This window comes from Phalacrocorax aristotelis, chromosome 2 (genome assembly GCF_949628215.1).
Source record: "Phalacrocorax aristotelis chromosome 2, bGulAri2.1, whole genome shotgun sequence".
NCBI lineage: Eukaryota > Metazoa > Chordata > Aves > Suliformes > Phalacrocoracidae > Phalacrocorax > Phalacrocorax aristotelis.
Genome location: NC_134277.1, coordinates 63,244,289 through 63,261,777, shown reverse-complemented (window position 1 = coordinate 63,261,777; position 17,489 = coordinate 63,244,289).

The following is a 17,489-nucleotide window of genomic DNA, read 5'->3' as shown; positions in this document are numbered from 1 at the left end:
GGGCACGTACTCCCAATAGGCACACAAACATACATAATATGTAAGTAGACATGGCTGGCCACAAAGACCAACACAGACAGAAAACACAGCACTTGCACAAACACAAACAGCACCATCCTGTTGTCCCCTGTGACTGATTAGGATGGAAGCCCACTAGTGAATAACATGTAGAAAACTATACATAATATGTTTCCTTCCTTAGACACTCAGGTCTATCCAGTAGCTGGCCCCTGGATTCCCTTACCTCTCCAGTTGCTGACACCTGGACATACAATCATCCAGGGCCCACAGTCCTACTCTAGTTGCTGGTACTCAGACTTGCACACACATTCACGCACTCATTGAGCCATCCATTAGCTGGCCTTAAACACAGCCTATCCAGGTGCTGTCCCACTGATCCCCTGGTCTTTCAGTTGCCTCACACACAGACACACACACATGCAAACAGTTCTTTCTAATAGCTGGTCCGGACATACGGCCCTACCAACAACCAACCCTTAGACCCTATGGTTGCTCCAGAAGCTGGCCTGAACCTCCTGCTCGCTTCAGTAGCCAGCTCAGACTTATGGTCCTGACTCTAGCTTCTGCCACTTAAACCTCCATACATACATACCCACACAGAACAGGGGGTCCGTTAACCCAGGAAATGGTCAGAAATCAAGTTTAATTAGAAGACACAACAGACTGCACTGACGAGGAACAAGGCATGGCCAGGAAAACATATTGACCAGCCATCTGTTTACACATGACCAGTCCTTTTTTCCCCTTTATCCATCTATTTTCACATATTTGTTCCTCCCTTATCTATTGTGATCCCCCGACCTTTCTCCACCTTTAGTTCTTCCCTTAAGCAACCCCAAGATGCTTCTGCCCAGCATCCCAAAATGAGTCCCACGCTGCTGTAGGCAGTGACCTCCTGTACCTGGCAGGTGGTCCTGAGACCCTTGCTCATTGACTCATATTGATGGATTTCATATCCTGACAGTGGGCTGCACACTATCCTGTGATGCCCTGGGAGTAGCTGTGGTCAAGGTGCTATGTTCCCCCCATTTCTTGTTGCAGTTCCTCTGCCTGTCAGAACTCAGTACTCCAGTTTACCTTCCAGGTCACTTTGACCTTCCCAGGTAATTTTCTTGGAGACTTGATTACTTGTACTAAACTTGATTCTGAGCTACAGGCATGCTGACATGCCAGCATGTGTCATTTGCCCAGTTGATCTCTGCATGTCGGATTGCCTGAAGGGCAGAAGTTCTTGCTGCCTTTCCCTCACTCTAGTCAGGAATTTAAGATCCTTTAATCCAATTTTCACAAAACTTGGAGCAACACTTTTGGAAGTCTATGCTTCTCCATCAAGCTTGGCTGAAATTGCCTAAGTCATAATTGATTGGCACATGGATAAAAGAAAAGGAGTGTATAGAATTATTTCTTCTATCAGAGGATAAAAGGAAGGTGTGGCGTACAGAAGACAAAAATCAGACAGTTGGGCGAAGAGAAAGTACAATGTATAAGCTCCATCTTAGAAAAAACTGGTTAAGAGCACAAAGTGTCCAGCTACTTCAGATCTGTATGTAGAATCATTAGACAGAAGCTGACAAACTGGGAGGGAGATGTTGGCCTGGGAGTGCAGGGAAAGCTTCTAGTGAATGCAGCTAAGAATTAGTGCCTGGGACACAGGCAAGAACAGAACAGCAGTAAGAAAGGTTTACCTGAGCAGTACAGTGGCCAAAAGTAAAGGAAAACCAAGACTGCAGGGACCCACACTGCTCTCTCCTAGTCACTTGCCACCTGCCATTAAATAAATCAGGTCTTTTATCTCTTGCTGCCTGTCTGTGAAAAGTGTAGAAAAGGCCCTAGTTGTACAAAATGGTTGAAACAAGCCAAGAAACTAGCTAAAAATACAGAAAGGAAGTGGATGTGGAGACACATATAACATGACACAGACACAAAGGCAGGAGGATTGCATAAGCCTCATTTCCTTTGAAGGTTGTGGGATATATTTGGAATGCATTAAAGGATTTGGTCCTGTTTTTAAAAAAATCTTAATTGCAACATTATTTCACAAAATAACAACTAGCAATACATTTGGCTCCTTGCTACTCTGCTTGAGTACAGTGTTCTGTGTCTTTGAAAGATCAGGAGAACAGAAGGAGAGAGAAACCAGGATTTATATGCCCATTCCTCAGTATCTTATAATTACCACACATGACTATCTGAAACTCAAGACCGTGGCCCAGCACACCAGTATTTCTATACTGTTTTCACAGTCTCAAGGTTTTTGATTATGCCTCAGCAGTTGCTGTTAACAGCTGTCGGGACTTCTGATACCAGAGCTATCAAAGTACAGAAAAGCAAATTAAACACTGATTTTTTTAATGACTCCATGAGTAGTTGCCATTGTCTCTGTAAAAGCATTGGGCAGTCCTTCACCTTGATTCTTTGGTAATTAAGACACACATTTATCCTCAAACTTGCTATCTTGTGTGACATTTTCCCCTCTTTTCCCCATACCTCAATCCATTTCTTCCTCATGTTATTTGTATGAGAAAACTGACTTTTGACAGTTCTTCTCTTATTTTTGTCCCATCTTCCCGACATGACTCATTGAGCATCATCTTCCTTCCTTGAAGCATTTGGATAGAAAAGAATGCTCTTGAATGCCATTCTGTCCCCAGCTTGGTGTCTACTGTTGTGTTAGACATACGGCCAGCTAACCTGCTCTGTAGAGCAGTTGAGTTTCAGCAGCCTGAAGTATCCTGAGCAAAATCGAGGTTACCATCTTCTCCACTCTGCGCTATCACTATGTCTCTGAGAAGTCAAAGCGGTTAGCTCTGGATTAGTTCTGAGTTTATTGTGTGCAAGGATCATATCGAAACAAGCCATAAAGACAACTTGGAAGCTCAGTTATTATTCTGTACAACAGGTAGAATAGATAAGATTTTCCTGATAATGGCTAGAAGCAAAAGGAGCAAAAAAAAAGGGTTCATCAGGAAAGGAAATGAAAGATATTTTCTGGTTCCTTTGTGGGACTGGATTCTTTCATTGTCTTCCCTGATGCAGCACAATCTGCAGATCTTCTCCTTCACCTCTTTAACTAGGTAACACAGCTTCTCAACCAACAGACACCTGCTGCAGGGAAGGACACTGACTCTGCCTGCCCCAGCTCCAGAGAAAAGCCACAGGCACACTCCCTGCAGCCTCAGATCTGGAGGGTTTGCATCCTTTCTTTGGAGCCCTGCCTGGGTTGAGGCTGCTAACATACCAGGAGTCAAGCCTTGACACAAACTCCATTTGGTGCTAGGTACTATGCCCTGTGGCACATCTCTACCTCTGTTGAACACTTATCCACTGTCTTCATTGGACAGCCCTCTTCCGCACAAGCTGCTGTAGAAACTACTGATTCTGGGACCTGCCCTCTAGATTTTGCTGTCAGATCAAAGCACATTTCATAAGGAATGGTTGACAGAAGTGATTAGGAGTGGCTAGAGTTTGTTACCAGCAAGTATATCTAGACTCTAGCAGGCACCCTGAAGAAGAATAATTCCTAGTTCTTTGAAGATCCTGAATGTTCACACAAGATATAAGACATCTACAAGCAGAGTGAGGAAACTGCTTCAGAGATTGATGCATCTGTTAGCTCCCTCCATTTTCTGCACTCCTATAGGTCTGATTCCTCTGTCTTTCACCTGAAACTTCACTGATTTTCTCTGACTTTGTTAAAATTAGGCTGTTTCTACAGAGTAATTCCTACCTGACATATCTGCATGAAGCAGGAAAACAGGTGGAGCAGAAAAATACTTTGAATGCAGAATATGGAGAGTAGTGCCTGTGGAGCAGAAGACAAAGGCAAAAAGTATGAGATCAAGGCTGACAGTGCATGGCATTACATGGTTAAGCTAGAAATGCAGCTTCCCTTATAGACGATGTCTGATCCAGGATTCATGCAACCAACACATAGTTTGAATGTAATATAAGCAATACCTGCAGTGACTCAAATGAAAATATTTGACAGGAGTGGTTGTAGCTGTCTCAGTTGCAAGTTCATTTCGCTGTTGAATATAAACCACACTTAAACAGGTTTAGGAGTGCCTGTATAATGATGTTTCGCATTTTAGTTAAAATATTTTTTACAAGTATCTTGGTTCAAACTAATGTGAATGTTTGTCTAGAGTAAGACTCATTTATCATTCTAATATTTACATTCTTTGGCCTTCAAGACTAACAGGACCTGAGAGGGATGCATGATGCTCTCCAGGATACAGAAATTACTGTCAGTGCTTACTCTCTTTTTTTTCTTTTTTTGCTTCTGCAGTTAAAAAGAATCCAGATTCCTACTCAATTCCTTACATTTTATGAAACTGTTGTGCCGCAGCATCTAGAAAGCCATCCTTGTAAGTGAAATTTTAGATCTTGAAAATTTAACATATCTGAGAGCACTTGACAAAAAGCAAAGGGTGACAGGAAAAACTTGGAAAATTTTTCCATATATAAAATAAAAACTTTAATCTGCTCTACCCAAAATCCCTTGCCACATTCTAAATATTGAACCTGCAAATAAATGAGTCATTTTAATAATAGTAATAATATAAAAAATAGACAAATAATTAATTGTTGCAATCAAAATCTATATTCACTCTTACCTGAGAAGTTTTTATTATTCTCTCCAGAATACTAAATTTGGATGAATATTTGCTTTTTACACTTGTGTCTGATGCTTGAAGTATCAGCCAAAGCAGGGGAACTCTTCAATCTGATTTCCAGTGGGTGGAAGAATATTTTCCAAAATACATTTGCAAGACAGGATTTTTTGGCAGTTTTAACTCTACCAAAAGTAAACTTTGTGTTGCTTGTTCCACAGTCTGACACCCATTGGCTGTGCCTCCCACCCTTTCATTATTAAAAGTCTTGATTCAAATAACCAAAACCATTACACTTTGTCGGAAACTAGTGTGCAAAAATTAGAGGAACTAAGGTCTCCACATACAGTTGCCTTGTTACTCCACTGGGGAATGTGGGAGCACCACAAAAAATAAAGGGTACTGTCAGGACTAGGGCCATTGCAGACCAGCCCTCAACAGAGAGAGTTACAGGTAGCCCTAGTGTCTTCTATCTTGTGCACAGGGTGGCTCTTGGACAGAGTATGGCTCCAGTGGCTCTTAATTTTTTTGGCTGTTAAACAAGAATAGCACACAGATGTGTATAAAACATCTGGTTCATATCTCAGAAGTAGGTGTTCAGAATTCTGATAAACTTCTAGTTTCATTAAAATAAGAGGAGAAACTAAATACATTTTACAAAGCCTTCTGCAGGAAATAAATCCTATGCTGGCAGAGGAATCACCTGCAGGGTATTCATGTACTTTCCACTCACAATAAAATGGTTGTGTGCTTTCAGCACACCTTTTATTTTTGAGTAAGGAAAATAATGGCAAAAATATTCATACAGTTTAATGAACATACATCCTGAAGGCAGGGCTGGTATCCAGGATAAAAACAAGCTGTCCCATTACTTATCTCTGTTGACCCAAAATAATTCCTGTCCACTACCACCATCTAGACTGGCAGCCCCACTGAGATCTGGGATCAGGGGTTGTACTAAGCCAGCAGGGAAACTGACCCAACAAAAAACATGTAGTTTCCCAAAGACTTAGGCAACCAAAGACTCAGGCAACCAAAGACTCAGAGAAGGATCAGAGTCAGGTGGAAGGTAAGGACAGGAATTCACAGCCAGGGGCAGCAGCTGGGCAAGACCATGATAGTCAGCACTTAGTTTGGCTTCAGTTGCTGCAAAGCTGAAGCCTAGAAATGAGGTTTTCCTTCTATCCATACTCTTTCATCATCATTCACACTCATCTCACTTTTGTGAGCTCACTAAACTGGCAAAGAGTTATTTTATCTGCTTCTGCTGCTCTAGTTTTCTACCAAGTAAGTAAGAACATTTGTCTTACTGCATGAAAGTTGACAGCCTGGGTCAGGAAGAGGAATCTGCATGGATGTACAGCCAGAAGCAGCAGATGAAGTAGGGGAAGAATGCTTGCTTTCTTTATTTTGATCAGTTTTAGACACCACAAGAAGCCCATCATGCCATAAATGTCTTCCCCCACATGTGAGACAAAACAAAGATAGCAACACAAAATGTATTCAGATTTAAGCAGATTCTTCCATGCTAGTTCTCCATCTTGCACTGTATATTTATGAAATGAATAAGTACAGTAAAATGAGTAATGAACCGTCCATTGTTCCTTCTTTTCCAGTAAATCTACCTGGTCTATTTTATTAATGCAATAGATTTCACACAGAATTTACTCAAAAGACTAGTTGTTTATCACCAGCAGAAAATACTCCATTTTGAATTTTTCTTTCTTTAACTTAATTTGCAGACACAGTGTTTCTTGTGTACTCTTTTCCTGTATATGAAGAATGTATATTGATTCTGCTAGGTATAGTGATCACAGCTGATCTGTAGTGTGGCTGTATCCCTAATCATACTTCTGATTTCAGACTGTTTCAGTGAAGACTTCCCTACTGATCAGTATTAGCTGTTGTGAAATCAATTTGTTAATTTAATAATGTCATTTATATTTAAGAAACAGATTATTGTGTTTCTGGTGCTGGAGATTTAGGTAAATTACATTACTTTCCCAGTAATATATATTTTTCTAAGACAAAATTCTGACAGCTTAAAACCCTATGCTGCCATATCTTTTCATGAGAGATTTAGTGGAAAAGAATCAGTCAAGACTCCCATTGCCTTCTTCAGATCCTAAACAGCTTGAGAGGACCCTGGATTTCCTGGCCCAGGAGGCATAAATCCCTGACAGAGGTGGAGGGAATGGAATAACCAGGCAAACCGGGATATACCCTGGATAATATAATAAATTATGCTCCTGCATTCCTGGAGTTCTGGGAGGAATTTTTAAGCCGGGTACACTTGCAATGTTTCATACATCCTGAGTATTGCTCACACATTTCTGGTGGGTTTTAGTAATCTGTTTACATTTTAAAAAAAAAAAAAAAAGGCTAGCTTTCAAATAAGTGAGAATCTTCTCTGAGAAATGAGCTGCAAATTAAGAATTTGAAAAGCAGTAGCTCTTAACTCAGTTACTGAATGAATTTAAAATTTATGCACTCTCGATGCAGGTGCAGGGCTGTTGCAGCCTTGCAATTTAGCCCTAAATTGCAGAGGTGAGAGCCAAATGCCCAAGAGTGAGACCCACAAAAGCCCATGTACTAAGTATGAAGCTATGTGCACCTGCAAAACTCTAGGCCACAGAGGTTTTTCTAGCTTCAGGTATGGGAAACCTACTATGGTTTATTCAGTTCAGACAAAGATGGTTTGTGACTTCTCTGCAGTGAAGTTAGTATTTATTTTGCTACCACCCAAAGGATGAAGACACACAGGAAAGATAAGCTTGCTGTAATAAAGACTGTAAGAAATACAAAGGCATAGCTAGGATGGAGAACTGGGCTGAGAGGGTCTGGACAGTCCATCTTCCTGATAACAGTGCTAGTAGAGGGATGGGAGAAGTTGTCCAACAACTGCTGCTTCCAGCAGTTGCTTCTTTGCTCTCTCAGTAGTAGCACAGGTCCTTTATCACACAGCCCAACCCTTCCCTCAGCAGCAGAACCCAGACTGCCAGAGGCAAAGCAGATAGTGAGGTCTTGGCTTTTTCTTCTCTTCCGGTCCACTACCACCGATGCCTTTATGCCTGATCCCTTAGAGTCTAAAGCAGGCCCCGAAATCAGGGACTTGAACCTCAGTCATCCCAGCCTACAATGTTGGCTGTACTTTGATGTTTTCCAGCTACATCTTGACCAGAACTATGCTGGAACTGAAAAGCTTCGAGTAAGAAAAACTTTTGTGCATTTTAAAAAAATACTTTTAAAGAAAGTATTTTTGCAAAGTCATGATTTGACAAAGTGATTGATTTTTAATAAAAATATTTAGCTGAAATAGTTCTGACCAGCTGTACTTAGTGATAATAATAAAGTTTGCCTGAATAAAAGCAGTATCTGTCTCAGGAATGTGTCTATCTGCATAAAGGACAGAAGACATGGGAAGACTGAGGAAGTTTCCTAAAGGTCAAACTTCACCTTCCCAGAAAACAGGCCTTCATTCAGGCTGAATGCTTAAGAAAATTGTCAGTTTTCCTCAGGTTTTTTTTAACCTTTTAAACCTTGGTATAAACCACATTTTGTTTTAGTCCAAATTCCAGATTGTTCCCAACTAATGTGCTTTGTTGATTTTGAAAGAGATGAATTTTATTGGTCACACCTTCACAGCTCGCTATCGCAGTGTGCAATCTATGACAGAGAGAGAAAAGATCTCTAAGAAATTGAATAGGTTACAGCAGATGGACGTGCTCCTACCAAAGGTTGTTCTCCCCAAGCTCACGCTGAGGCCACAGGAGCAAAGCAGTGCACGAGTTGCTTGCCTGCGGATAAACAGAAGGTTTCTTTCACTAGAGCTAATGCCTCACATTTCCTTGATATGAATATTAAAGGTATAGGAATTTACTTACCATAATGCATAAATACCACATGTGCAGCTGCACTAAATATGGCAACAGAGCACAGAGTAGAGCAGTTTTATTTCTTTGCTCAGTACAATGTGTTACCGTGTATAAATTACATACAGTCAGTATACCTATGTATAATATAATGTATAATTTATTACAATAATCATATATTATATGATACTGTGTAATTAATTATTAAGATAAGCTGATCATATTAAATAATTATACATATGCACTCACAGCTATGTATACTGTATATTAATTAATGATTTGTTCGTGCAGGTGTTTGCAACAAGAAAAATCCAGGCCTATGAGTCAGAGTCATTCAGTGAAGAAATGCAGTGATAAAATCACAGCTGTGTGGGCTAAAAGAAGAGTGATTCTTATAGATCAACTCTTCCTGTGGATCTACAGAAGCAATAGCCTAGAGCTGAAGATCCTATGTTCTGATAGAGCATCCAGTTTTTCTTTCACTTCTCAGTGACTTAATGATATATTTTCAGGATCTGAATTCCTAAGACAAACCTCAACAGGAAAACCAGATATTGTTTCTTAACTCAGCAGCAGTCTTTATATTCTAAAAGAATGTGAGCACAAATCTACTTGTAATTTTTTGCAAGTGAGAAAATCCTCACAAACAGATTGATGTTGTTGAACACACTCATTATTATCCATAAGTATGTCAATTAAACTGATAACAAGATGCCTGTACCTTACTGCTGTCATACTCAGACAAATATTTAATATAAGAAAAATATATATAACTGAATGTTAGAGGCAGATTTCATCTTGAAATAAGCAAGAGCCAACTATGGATTTTCTGTACATAGAGACAGGGAGGACATTTTAAACGGCGTTAGTCTTCAGTCTTTCTCCTTCCTCCTTCCTCTGTCCAGGCTTACCCTTGAGAAAAACTGTTGTCTCACCATGACTAAGAAAAAGAAGTTCAAAAAAAGCAGATGAGTGCAAAAATAAAGATCAAAGTATACAAGATTCCTTTGAGACAAGGACTTTTAATTAGGAAATGTAGCAAGAAATGGACACAGTAGTCAGAGTTTGCCTAGCAGCCTGCAGCTCAGGTAACACAGAGGCAACATGGTAAGGAAGAAGCCTTTCCTCCCTCTGTGTTCCATAGAAGAGTGAAATAAAACTATTTTTCCGCAGGGAGTACAGGGAGGTGAGTACAGAATGCATCTCCTACTTTCCTTCATGGGCACAAAATCTGAATGTGGTAAAGCCTTGAGCCCCATGCCTGTGTGTCTGCTGGGGAAATCTCACTGGTCTCAGCTTTGGCAGGACCAGCGTATTTCAGTGTTAGCTGTGAGAAACTGGCTTAGGACTACTCATCTGTATGCATGAGAGTGACCAAATGCAGCAGGTACTGGGGCTGATTGCTTAAAAAATTCTGTTTTTTGAAGATATTCCATAAGCAATCTGATCTAAGTTGGTCATACCTTGAGCAAGGGGTTGGACAAGATGACATCCAGAAATCCTTTCCAGTATGAATTCTTTGAAGGGTCTATGATTCCACAAGGGCTTTTGGTGGGGAGGAGGACTGTAAGGGCACATTCACACTGCCAACATGCAGGCATGTCCTGAGGTATGAGCAGAGAGAATCTCTCAGCAGGACACCAGTACCAAGCTTGCCCTTTACATGCTCCTCAGAAGATGCCCATAGACACTGGCCTTTTCTGGGAAGTATACTTTGCATGGTTGGAATGAGATAAACACAGAAACTAGCCTGGGGTGTGTGTAGGTTGGACTGTAACAGGCATCAGCAGATGGAAGGAGAAGCTGGGTGAATGGCATATGACGTATGGGTACGAGGGGTGGTGATGGGCAGACCAGGCCCATGCCCATGAGGCACAACGGCCAAGATTTTGTTCCTGACATCAGCATACAGACCAGGCTAGATAATGTAGAGCTCAAGGATGAGACAGCTCTCCATGGCTTATATCAGACCTTGCCTTGCAAAGTGTTGATCTAGCAAAGTTAAACCTGGGGTGTGGAAGTATTAGCTTGAAAGTCTGGGAATATATGTAAAGACAACTCCACCTGAAGACAACATTGTTTTTTTTCTACTTGAGTACCCATGCATTCATAATTCTGGTACACTTGTTGAAAGACCCTGAGCAGTTGAGGCTATCTTCCACAGGTTGGCATGAGAGAGGGTGACAGGGGCACATCCAAACAAGCTTCACCTGTATGCATGAACAAAAGCTTCCAACGAACACAGTACCTTCAGGCTGGTGTGTGAATAGGACACTGGCCAAGAAATCACGCTGTGATTAATTAGTGTCATCCTGACCATGACATCACTGGTTGCTAGGCAGATTTGAGTATTCTAACAAGCCTAATGCTCATACTATAGTGGCCAGGCCAAGATTTCATCTCTATTGTTGCACCCATGTCCGCCAGAGCTGTTTTTGTAATACTCCAGATGTGTTTGAAAGCATGGGCATTACAGAGATATGAAGGTTGACCTCAAGGACACCCACATGAATGCTGCCTCAATACACTTTAGATAAAGCTTAAAGAAATTGCTCCCAGCTATTTAACAGTCAGTAACAAGGCCAGGAATAAACTATTCTAAAACTAGGCATGATCTGGCTCAAGAAAATCAGTCATATTTTCTGATTTTCTTGTCATGAAAATCCTTAGTATTATGTTGAACAAAGCTGGAAAAAATAATGTAATAAGCCCTGTGCAAACATCCACACTAAGCAGCCACATTTTATTTCAGGTACTCAATTTTTTCTTTTTTTCAAATATCATAAAATGCAGTTTAGTTAATCACTTCAGTAAATGCTTGCTGAACACTCCAGCCTCCCAGGTAACAGATGTGGATGATTATAAAGAGGAAAAGTAACAGAGCATTCATACACACTACATATTATGCTACTACAAGTATTGACTGCAAACTAAAGAACAACACTGACTGAAATGGTAGAAGAACAAAGTAGGGAAGAAAGGGAAGAAAAAAGTAGCATTTATGGGCTAAAGAACTATCTTTTCCACAGAGTGACTCCCACAGGCACCATCAGAGAAGTGAATCCTGGCTCACCTCCCATTTATGAATCCGCCTAATTGCCTTCAGAAGGTTCCCAAATCCAATGAAGCATGTGGAGAAGGTTTTACATTAGACAAGAGTCCAAGTATTTAAACTATTGCAACAGCTGCAAAGCAGGTTTTCAGGCAATCCTATGCTCATCCAAGTTCTATTTTGTTTCAAAATGCAGAAACGACACTATGGAGTACATTTGAGGTGACATTACCCCATTTACATTTTAGGAGCACATGTCATCAGACAGGTGTTGGGGCTCTGAGTGCCCCTGGGCCACCTTAATGGAATGGCACGCTTTTTGCTAACAGTGTCTGTGCTGTGATTACCACCCACCCTGAACACATCCCCTTCTGTTAAGTAGTCCTGCTCCTGCTGCTGCCAGGACCCAGGGGCTTCAGGAAGCTCAGTACATTGCAAAGTGGTCTGGGCTGGAACTGTTTCCGAAATGGAACTGAGGTCTACAGGCCTCTCCATGCACTAGCAGGCAGCGTTTGTCCCAGAGGAAGAACTATATTCTATTCTCTGGTTTTCCCAAGAGCCAACAACCTGAAAATGGCTAATGTAATGTAGCATGTAGGTCTTTATTCAGTACAAGTGTAACAAGGAGGACACGTTATTTCTCAGTGCGATTGCTCTGGTACAGGTATAATTCTTTTGAAAACTGAGGGGGAAAGTTTCCTTGATAGAAGTCTGCCTAACTGCCTAACTCTCTGCCTCTCGCTCTTTCCTTGCTCTCTGTTGGCTCTCTCTGGGTTCATATGCAAGCACAAACATGTCTTTTTGATTTCATGAAGTGTCTGGGACTGAACAAGGTTATGCAGAATCTTCTTTCTTTCAGATGCAGAAACTGATGTACCCAGGGACCAAGTGATTTCTTGGCATGATGCAGCTAAAAATTGACTGCATCTCATAAGGAAGAGAACTCACCAAATCAGGAGCACACATAAGTTCCCAAACTGTGCCATGTGAGCAACAGGAGGAACACAGCTGAGGTTCTGCCTACTTGCCTGCTTGCTTTTTTGCTTTCTACAAGGCACAGAGTGATAACTCCACATAAGCAGGTATTCCCAAACGCTGACAGGATGGGTGCTGATGCCTCCATAGTGAGATAGAAGTAGCTAGGGGCACAATTTTCTGGTCCACACATATTCGAGTGAGGACTAATACTTCCTCCATGTACCTTCGGCCTCAAGCAAAACCCACTAAGATGGAGGAAAGAAACTCTCCCAAAAAATATCTTATGTAGGTTATTGTCCAAAGGGCTAAAGGGTTAGGGTATAGGGGTTATTGGACACATGGGAAAGAGAATTTGGGGGTCATGTGAAACTTATTATGGGAAACCTAAAGAGGCAGATCAAAGGTGAGGAAAGGCAGGGACCAAGATGGACTGGGGAGGAACAAGTGTGGCAAAAGAGAGGCAAAAGTGGATAAGAGGTTAGTTGTGTGTAAACAGGCGGTTGCTTAATATGGTTGTCTGACTGAGCCATCACCATACTCTGTCCCGATTTATTAAATCCTGTTCCTAGCCATTATCTCCATGGATGTGCTTGATTATGTGTGTGAATACTAACAAACTTCAAACCAAACACTGTTTCCTTCTGTTGTGATCTGTGGGGTCAGTTGTGTTAGTAGTCCTATTACATGTACATGCTCAGTCTCACTGCTGGCTGGGCTCAGCGACATGGAGCTGCAGGAGGTTTGCATCTGGCAGGCTAGGACAGCAGGAATCCCCCTGGGTTCTGAGGCCTGACAAAGTTAGCTGCCTTCTAGCATCCTCCTCAGACAAATATAGAAAAACTAGCTTTGGTGTGGAAGGGGGTTTTGGGGGTTTTGGGGTTTTTTGGTTGCTTGCTTGGTTGGTTGGTTTGCGTGTGGATTGTTTTTTTTTCTTCCCAAGTCAAAGGTTGTTGCTCTTGTCTTCTCATTTCTTTGAACAAAGCATTAGCATAAAGTTAATACTTCTAGGACAAGTTTACCAATTCTGCTTCTGATTACTCACTTGTTTTTTTATGAGAACCCTGTTCATTCTTAGTTTTTTCAGAAAGGAGTAACCCCTGATGCAGGTAAAGAGACTCAGATTTCTGGTATAAAAACTTCAGAATAACTGCACCTGACTCCTTGTTTCCTTGTCAAAGGAGCCATCAGTTGACATGAAGCTTTTATTCCATTCAGAGCTAGATTACAATCTCCAAAGGTTCAGTGATTTAGCTGTCTGAAAACTTGACATAACTTACTGTTCAGTTTCAGAAGTATTGCTCTATGTTATATTTAATATGCAATCTACAAATAAGAATTGGATGTTAGAACAGTAATTGGCAGCAGGTTAATGCAGAAAAGAGGGCTTCCAGAAGAGCAAATGCTGTTCTAGTTCCCATGGCATCATCCCAATATTTGTTTTATATTCCTGAGAGAAAAGAGGAAAGCAGAACAAATGTTAAACCTCCCACACAAAATTCTCAAAGTAATATTATTATTTCCCCTAAGGCTGCAGCCTTGCTCTCAGACTGCTTTTTTCTGTCAAGTTTCCAAATGCTTTTATTGAGAAAGGATAATAATTATAATTATCCAAAATTTAAGTCACTGAGTTTTTACTCTAATAGATTAGCTGCACACTCTGCCATTGAAAAATCTTGTGTAGTCATTCATCTAATTTGCACGGTATGTTTACCACAATCAGAGAGATTCATATATATGCTTATGTAATTGGGTTATTTGCCTAATCATCGCCTTTATGGGAAAATTCCTGGTTTGTATCGGTAACTTCAACATTTATTAAGACAAATTATCTCAGTATTTGTTTCTACAAAGAAATATTCACTTCTGCAGATTTTTTATTCTGCACCTTCCAATGGTATTTTACAGCTTCTGATGTACTGCCATATCCTTTGTCTTATCAGTCTTGGTGTCTGCCTTGCATAATTCCCTGGGCTGCTAGAATTCCTTGGGAATAATTCTTCAGATTTCCTAGAATGCTCAAGAATTTTTTATTTATTTTTTTTTTTTTAGATTTCAGTTCAGCCATGTTTATGTGCTTCTGAGGAGGGGAAATGTTATCAAAGTTCCTTTTAACATATTTTATTTGTAAGTTTGTTTTCAAGGCTGCAGACCTTGGTATACCTAGAAACTAAATTTTAACTTGTCACCTAAGCACCACAGGTGCTTAAACATTGAAATAAGGCTATACAACTTATTTGGTAATGTCAGAAGGGATGTACAGTGAGGTAATTCAAGAAACAAAAAGCAACAAAAGCAATACAATTAAGTTAGTAGTTAGAAACACACCTTAGTTTTCTGTGCATACATGACAATTTTTCTGTTGTGATCTATTTAGAGTGCATTAGAAACTCAAGCCTTCCCTGGACTAAGTGGAAGAGAAGCAGGCAGAGCAGCTCAGATGAGAGGCAGATGTGTTAATTAGACAAAACAGCTGCTTAAAAAAATTTAATACAAGAAAATTATTTTAGACAGTCACAATCTTTGGACCCATGTTCTTTAAAAAGCTAACTTTGGCACCAAACTTTAAGCACAGAAGTAGTCTGCACTCCTGAGGAACTCAAGCAAAAGACTATACTGAAGTACTCCAGATGAATGCTTTTCTGAATCAGAACCTGTCAAAGTTTCTGGAGTGTTCCCAAGTCATCAACCCTTTCTACTTTAAAGCTGCTTGCCAAAATTCTATAACCCACCCACAGATGTTTACTTCACCAGATCTGGTTGCCTCTAATATCACTCTATAGTCAGCTCTCTGGAATCTGAGGAAGATGAGTCCACAGGCTCTTTCTGAATAGAATATGCCAGCTCAAGGATAAACCAGTATACACTGATATACCTTCATTAGCGCAGGTGATGTGTGAATATTTGCCAAAGCAACAATAAGTTAGTTTTTAGGAGTGTTTTATGTATATTTATAGACTAGCCAGAGTTTAAAGGCAAGATTATAAAAAAACCCCAGCTTTATACCAATCAAATGTAGTTAGGAAAAGAATTGCTAGAATTGGAAACAGTTAAGGTAATACACCTTAATAAGCAGCTAAATACTTGAGTTCTGATTCAAATTCTGTTCTATATTTCATTCCACTAGTAGAGTTGGCAGGATAATCTTACAGCCATCAGATCTGGGGCCTGCTGTCTTAGACAAGCTTTGTCCCCTAAACACTTTTTTCTGAGTGGGAAACATTAGCTGGGACATTGCCCCCCTTTAGTAGGTCCCCCTACTTATGATAGGTCCCAGCAATTATATTTGTGCAGTAAGTGTGTTGAAAATATCAAACTTTAGAGTGAGTTTAATTAAAATGTTTAATAAAGTAATTTGATTACTTCCCAGTCCTCAGAAGAAAGGCTGTTCTTCCAGGGTCAGTCTTTACACTGAAAAAAAAAATGTTTTGGAAGAAAAATCTCTTACTGGGCAGCTCTAGAGACTGCTAGCACAAGAGGTTGCTAATAAATAAACCTGCTCAGGTGCTCTTCCAGCAAAACTGAGAAAAGTCTAAGCACCTTCAAGTGACCACCTGATTTGGTAGCCCGGCTAAGAGAGGGCAAGTATGGTGCAGCATAAATGAGCTCTTAATAGCTCTTCTTTCCTCTTCATGATTCTCCTTTCTTAGTGACTGATTTAAGAGCTGCAGTGGACAAGTACAGGGAAGCTTCAAGCTACCTCTGGCTCTTACATCCTTTCCATGGACCAAGCCTGATTCCAAAGCCTTCTGAAATCAAAAAAGACTTAAGGCTTGCAGCGACATTAAGGGTCTTTCAGTCAGACTGAAGAAGAGGTAGCTGTTATTCCACACAACATTGGTTGGCACTTCTCACTGCTAATGAACTATTTAAAAAAAAAACTCCTACTCTTTTAAGTATGTAGGAAAATGGGTTAATATTTATTTTAGCCAGTAAGTCTCTAACAGTCTGAAATACACATAAAGGTAAGAGCTACTGTAGCTGCTCTATTTCTATCTTTCTGTAATTATAAGCTTGGTTTCACATTGAAACATAGCAAGTTCCTGTCTATATGTATGACATTAGAAAAAACAGGTTTCTGCACTTTTGTTGATAGCAGATGATAAAAATCAGACAGGCCTATAACTGAGTGGCCTAGGCGTATGTTTTGCTCTGCTTCATGCATGGCCCCCAAGCTGTGGTGCTCACATCATGGATTGACACAAGGCCCACACGTTTGCAGGCAGGTTTAAGATGATGCTGAGTTCTGTTCAACTGAGAAACTGACAGCCCACAGTCCTTCAAGCAGAATTTGCTGTGATGATCCTGAGCCAGAATGAAAACAGCAGCATGTTCTTCCAAGCCCTTTTGAACACGAGCACAACTAGTTTTAGGATGAAGGCCTTCACTGGGAGCAGGGGTTTTTGACTGCTTCACACCTGAATTGCTAAGAGGACTGGGTATCAGCCTAGCATTATTCCTAGAAGACTACAAGCTAGAGTAAGGAAACTGGCCTGTTTAATGATTAATGAGTACCTCAGATGGATTAATTTGATGATCATTTTCTCCAGCAGCAAAAACCCTTAAAGAAATTTCCATGACAGCTCTTCGCTTCTTCTTCAACAGAGTTGTACAAGTAGTGCACCAGTATAAATGTGGAGATAACAAACTGCTGCAGGAAATAAGAATGGTCGGCTGGGGATGGAATGTTAAAGCATGCTTGCAGTCAGAGAATATGCAGCATCATGCTACTGCTTGAGGTTATGTAAAATGGAATTCCAGAGCAAATTGCTGTACAAATATTTCTACAGTTTTAATGACTACAGTTTATTTCTATACCATAACAAAAGAAATCTAGGGGAAAGGAAAGCTGCTTGGAAAACAGTGTGCTCCCCAGTTTAGCTTGCTACATATTGCCGAGTACATTTTGATTTAGCCTTGAAAGAAAGGTAGTGCAGGAGATGGCAACAGTCAAAT